The 6,568-nt window shown below is 43.2% G+C and overlaps 1 long non-coding RNA gene across 1 annotated transcript; it reads right to left on the bottom strand.

The window, feature by feature from the left end:
• Positions 1-4,695: 4,695 nt before the first annotated feature.
• LOC138958312 (uncharacterized) lies at positions 4,696-6,243 on the bottom strand. Its single transcript, XR_011453371.1, has 2 exons — positions 5,716-6,243; positions 4,696-5,164 (listed from the first exon to the last, which is right to left on the bottom strand). It is a non-coding gene; the product is annotated as an uncharacterized lncRNA (long non-coding RNA).
• Positions 6,244-6,568: the final 325 nt, after the last annotated feature.

Genomic DNA, 6,568 nt, shown 5'->3' with positions numbered 1-6,568 from the left:
ACTGCAACAGCGGTTTCTATCAAGTTCCACTGGAGAAAAGCTCACAAGAGTTGACGACCTTCATTACACCAATCGGACGTTTTTGTTTTCAACGTCTACCCTTCGGAATCTCGTCAGGGAGCGAGGTTTTTCATCGCATCATGTCGCAGCTGTTGTCAGACATTCCAGGGGTCATATGCGACATAGATGATGTGTTGGTGTACGGACGCAACCAAGTCGAGCATGACCAACGTCTGAAGCAAGTACTTGAAAAGCTTCAAGATGCTGGTGTCACACTGAATGACAAGTGTGCTTTCGGCCAAACAAGCATCAAGTTCCTCGGACACGTGATCTCCAAGGATGGTGTGCAGATGGATCCGGACAAGGTGGAGGCTATCAGGAACATGCCTCGACCTAAGAGCGTCCCTGAACTACGACGTGTTTTGGGACTGGTGAACTTCGTCCGAAAGTTCTCCCCTAACCTGGCAGAAGAGACCAGACCTCTACGTGATTTGCTGAAAAAGGAAATTCAGTGGACATGGGGAGACGCACAGGAGAGAGCGTTTCAAAGACTGAAAGAACAGCTGACCTCACCACCAGTGCTGGCTCACTACAGCACATCCTTGCCTACCAAAGTGTCAGCTGATGCTTCGTCGTACGGGCTGGGAGCTGTCCTTCTCCAGGAAAGAGACGGTGAATGGCAACCCGTATTCTTTGCTTCAAGATCTATGACGTCCACCGAGCAGCGGTATGCCCAGGTGGAAAAGGAGGCATTAGCGTCTACGTGGGCCTGCGAGAAGTTCGCTGACTTCTTGATTGGTCTTCCCTCATTCACCATAGAGACAGACCACAGGCCGCTTCTGGCACTCCTCAAGTCAAAACAGCTAGACGAGCTTTCGCCACGGATTCAACGGTTCCGTATGAGGCTGATGCGGTACCGGTATGACGTGATCTACACAGCTGGTAAGGATCTGACAACTGCTGACGCCTTATCGCGTGCTCCAGTCGGATCTCCACAGACGTCAGACTTACAGCTTGACAGTGATGTTGCAGCATACGTCAAGTCAGTGGTGGAAGGATTTCCAGCGTCAAAGCAGCGCATGGATGAAATCAGGGCCAAACAGCAGAAAGATATAATTTGCTGCAAAGTGAAAGACTACTGCAACAAAGGATGGCCTGATGTTAACAAGGTTGAACCAGACCTTAAGCTTTTTCACACAGTGAGAGACGACCTGACGGTACAACAAGGACTGTTGTTGTTCAGGGACCGTCTTGTCATTCCAGAAGTGATGAGGCAGGACATTCTCAGCAAAATCCACGGAGGTCACCAGGGCATCGTAAAGTGCAGAGCGCTGGCAAGATCTTCAGTGTGGTGGCCAGGACTTTCCTACAGACATAAAAGTCATGATAGAAGAATGTGCAACTTGCGTGAAGGAGCGCAAACCACCACCAGAACCATTGCAACCTACACCAGTGCCAGATTATCCATGGCAGAAAGTGGGTGTCGACTTGATGGACTGGCGTGGAAACGACTACCTTGTGGTTGTGGACTATTTCTCGAGGTACATAGAAATGGCACTACTACGTTCGACCACCAGTGAAACTGTCATCCAACACCTGAAGAGCATCATGTCCAGGCATGGAATCCCGGAAGTCATGATGACGGACAATGGCCCTCAGTTTGACGCTGACAAGTTCTCAAGGTTTGCTGAAGAATATGGCTTCATCCATGAAACCAGTAGTCCACGGTATCCGCAAGCCAACGGAGAAGCTGAACGAGCAGTGCAGACCCTCAAGCAGCTGCTCCTGAAAGCTGAAGATCCGTACGTGGCCATGTTAAACTACAGAGCGACGCCTCTGCAGTGCGGTTTCAGTCCAGCGGAAAGACTTATGGGACGTCGTTTGAGAACCAAGGTACCTGCCGTTCCCAATCTGCTTATTCCAGACTGGCCAAAGTTCCACGACATGCGGTCAGCCGATGTCCAGCAGAAAGAGGCACAGAAGAAAAACCACGACAAGCGACACCGAGCTCAACCCCTTCCTACCCTCAAGCCAGGAGAACGTGTGTGGCTGAAAACACCTACGGAGAAAGAAGCAGTCATCTTGCGACCAGTTGCTCCGAGGTCATACGAACTACAGACAAAGACGGGCATACAGAGAAGAAATCGCCGACACCTCAACAGACGTCTGAGTGATGCACCAACCCCAAAGCAGTCACCAGACAAAGCGTCAACAACCATTCCTCCTGATGCGGGACGCCCAGGACATCGCGGGGAGGACGGTGGTTTTCCTGATCCGTCCTCAGAACAAAGGGAGACAGATTCTCCATCTGAGTGATTGCCCAATGAACGGCCTGTGACCACAAGAAGCGGTCGCGTGGTCAAGCGGCCTAACATTCTTGATCTGTGACTTTTGGTTATGTTTAACTAGTGTGAAAGAAGCACAGGAATGTTTTCTTTTGTTGAAGTTTTCATCTATGAAAGTCATACTCATAGTTACATTGAAGAGCTAATTTGCTTTGTTTTCTAAAAGAAAAAATAAGCGTAAAGTAAGGGGGATGTAATGTTATGACGTCATTAAAAACCGTGTTCTATTGTCAATATGCAAGAACCCTGACGTAAAAGGTTGCTGGGGATGCTGGGAGAATGATGGCGGAATAAATAACACGCTAACCCTCCATGCCTGTGTCTGCTTCATTTATAGTCTACCAGTTTGTTTATATATATGCATGTGACCGTCCAACACGACGAGAACACGACAAAAGTGGCAAGTATTTTACTCGCCATAGTGAGTAGAAGCATGCAACTGGTGAGTAGAAGTGTTCATCTACTCGCCAAATGCGAGTGAAGATGCTGAATCAAATTGTTGGTTTGGTTCGTAAAATTTGCTCTCTGGCTGGTACGTTTTCAGAATCACTAGCCATAATTTTTTCGACTTTCAGGGCTACAAGCTTAGAAAGTTAAACAGATTTTTTTTTTAAACACAGGGAAGCGTGATTTCCTGTGGGACAGTTTTGCTACTGCGCTATGCTGGGTTGCCACTTACCTTATTCGACGTGGATGCTGGTTTTCAGCTAAGCATTGTCCTTGTGAAATGTACTGCGTACAGTATCGTTATACATGTGAGTTTCACAGATTGGCGCAACTTGCTTTAGCATTTGTATCCAGCATAAGATTTGCTTCAGTGTCAAGTAAAAAAAAAAATCCATTTTCAGGTATGCTTCAAGACAAGACAAGTTTCCCCGGACGACTCTTCAAGGCCTCAATTTTGACCCAAGAAGTCCGGATGCAAGGAAGCGCGACTAAGAGATCTTCAACAACCGGTACCAACCGTTTGAAGGCTGCATATAGTTATGATATACTGAACTAGAGTTTTCAAGGTGTGATATTTTTTTCCAATACCAGTTAATTAAGTTAGTAGCAACAGTTAACTGTTCTGTCAAGTGAAAAATGTATGTAGTTTCGATATGGACAGGTAGAATCAGTACTTTGTTTACAGCGAGGGAGGGTACGTAGTGCTGTCACCTCTGTGTGTGAGTTCAGGTTTAATTTTTTAAATGCCTGCAGTTAAGACAGAAGATTGTGGAAGCTGATAAGAACTTGTGTCAGAGGATAGTAAGAAGTGTTTCGGCTTCGTACGGACTATACCATCATCCAGGACTTTCGTGTATTATTCGGGGAACGTATCAGAGCCGAGGACATGTGTTGTGAACAGCGATTCTCAGTGATGAAAGTGTAGTGTGTGTAATGCCGGACAGTGTTCTTCTTCAACTTCGGGGTATTTTGTGAGATGTTTTATGATATGATATCCATGTACTGATGATTTGATTCAATAGCGAAATGTTTGAAATGTTCATTCGTTTTGTGCCATGTTTGTTGTTCAAGAGCGTGTTGTCACCATCCCTTATGAATATGCCGATATGGACGCCACGGTGTGTGAATGTTGGTGCAGACATGAGCGTTTGAGCGAGTGATTTTAGAAGCCCCGTGCATGAAAAAGTCATTACCGGACAACTAAATCAGCAAACATAGAAATTCCTTGTCATACACATCGATCTGATCAAGGTAATAATGTTAGCACTTTTTTTTCAATTTATTTCAGTTATTTGTTTTTGTTTTGAGGAAATTATAATGCAATTCACCGATTTAAAAAAACATGATTCCAATTGTCTCCCTTTAACAAATTTGTTTGTACAACATTTGTTACTTACTTTTTTTTCAAGGCTATATCAAGGAAAATTTTTATTGAACTGATTGTGGGACCGTGCACAAGCTGACAGACTTGAACTCAAAAGTTGCAGAAGATTCTTGGTTGCGACTTGAGTTCAAGCCGATCAGTTTGTGCACAGTCCCAAGATTTGTCTATATTTATGTATCACTTAAAATAAAATAGTTTTTCTTTTAATTAAACTGTAGATATGTCAAAGACTGTTTTGAATAATTTTGGGGGGTAATTTTCTTTAAGAAATAACTCAAGTGAATGCACAAATTGTGTACTAAAGTGTCGGTACAAGGGAGACAATTTGAAGCCATTTTAAAAAACAAAGCAGTATATTGCATAATAATATCCTTCAATTATAACAAGAAATAAGGAATAAACGTCTCTTGACATGTTGTCTACCTAATTATCTTGATCGCATTTATTTAAAGTGGAAATCATTATGTTCGTAAGCTCACATACAATCATTTATGAAACAAACTCGGACCAGACCAGAGATTTGATTGATAATGGGCCCTTTATTCTATACAGTACCAGAGTAAATTATATAAACCATTACATGACAAAATAAGCTTCTTGCTCTTTGGAGTGATGTGGCCTTTGGCAGCTCATCAACCCAGTAATGTAGACCTGCCTTTTTTACGAAGTAGGTACATGCATACCGAAAGATCACCACATGTGTAAAACCATACTGCAGTGTCATTTTTTCAGTAGAGAATCAACAGAAAAAGAGCGTATGTTCTCCTTCAGCTTCATGTTGTCTTTCTTCAAGCCAGAAACATCTTCAGTCAGACGATTAATCACAGAGGCCTGTTATGTAATTGTCATCTGCAGCTCTGCCAACTTGAGGTAGTCTGTGTTCCAATAACAATACCCTCACAGGTAGTCGTGTCCCTCTTTGCAAAGGCATGATCTGGCCCTGGTCCTAAGCTCTCACTAGATGCGGAGGGCAAAGGAATGGCTGCTTCTGTAAATACAAAATCAAATGTATACATTAGCAATAGAATTAGCATCAATGATCTTGTTATCAGATTACACATGCATCACACTCACAGCATTTAAGCATGAAATACATGAGGGAAATAACTCCTGAAATTGAAAAAAACTTAGGGGTGCGGGAGATGCTCCCCGGAAATTTTTTCGGAGTTTTCTATGCAAAATCAAAATTGTAGAAATCTAGTGCTATTTTTGTTGTTGCATCAATTCAATGGTACATTTCTGGGAATAAAAAAATGATTCAGCATGAGCTTTATCGATGTCTTGAAAACTGCATCACTATCTGTATCAAGTAACCTCCTTAATCTTCTCGATTCAAGAATCGGTTGATTGAATGCACGCGGCTTGTCGACATATGTCTAGATCTTTTTTGTTTGTTTTCTAAAATCTTGAATCTGTTTCGTGACCCTTCCTATGCATCCGTTTTGGGCTGCCGATTCATTTTAAATTTCTTATACACTGATGTAGGAAGACAATTTGAAGTCAGCAGATCATAAATTCATAAAAACAAACAAAGCTTACTTGGCTCTGAGTCTCTTCCAGATCCGATGATATTTTCAGCGTTGACACTGGGGGGTGGGAGCAAAACCGCTTGCTTGTCGTCGGTCTTCAGCGGACAAAGTCACGTCTCCGACCAGTACCTTGTCCTTCTGCTAGAGTCACTTGTTCTTGATGTTCTCTCAAATCCAAGATTAAGGGTGGGTACGAAGTCAACGGAGTTGGCATCGTTGATAGCCGTGCCATTGCCAGACACGAAGTGACGCGAGCAGACTTTTCAATGGCACGACAAACCCCTGTCGTCGGATTGCTTGCACCCATCGCGTCCTTCGCTGTTGCGCCTTCGCACTTGCACCCATCGGAAAGCCATACAATGACAAATTCTGTCCACCGTATTTCTCTTTCTTCATTCCACTGTTGCACTTGCAGTTGTAAACACAACAGTTTGCCTCGTCGTCTCCGCACTTTACTTTGCACCAAGCCTCGTTGTCGATTTCTCCTTTTGCCCCCTAGTTCCGGTAGATCTGACAATAAACTTCATAGCGCATGCGCCAAAATTTAAGTGAAAAAGGTCTATTAGGAGTGAATTGTGAAGTAAGAAGCACGGAAAGTTTACAACTGGTAAGCAATTGTTCATGTTGGTTTCTGTTGAAAAGAAAATACCCACCATGGTCTTAGTTTTCATTATAAAGATCTGTCTGTAAAGATCTACTAACAGCCAAGCGAGTAAATTGAAATAAGACGTAATGTCACAAAGAATAACAACACAAGAGCCCCGTGATTCAATTTTTGTGTGATTCAAATTCCGATTTAAAAAACAGGAAACAAATAGGCAAATTTTGAATTAACATTTCATGAACCATTTTTATGGTAGCAC

This window comes from Littorina saxatilis, linkage group LG1 (assembly GCF_037325665.1).
Source record: "Littorina saxatilis isolate snail1 linkage group LG1, US_GU_Lsax_2.0, whole genome shotgun sequence".
NCBI lineage: Eukaryota > Metazoa > Mollusca > Gastropoda > Littorinimorpha > Littorinidae > Littorina > Littorina saxatilis.
Note: the sequence above shows the minus strand (reverse complement) of the source record. Positions and strands in the feature narration are given on the sequence as shown.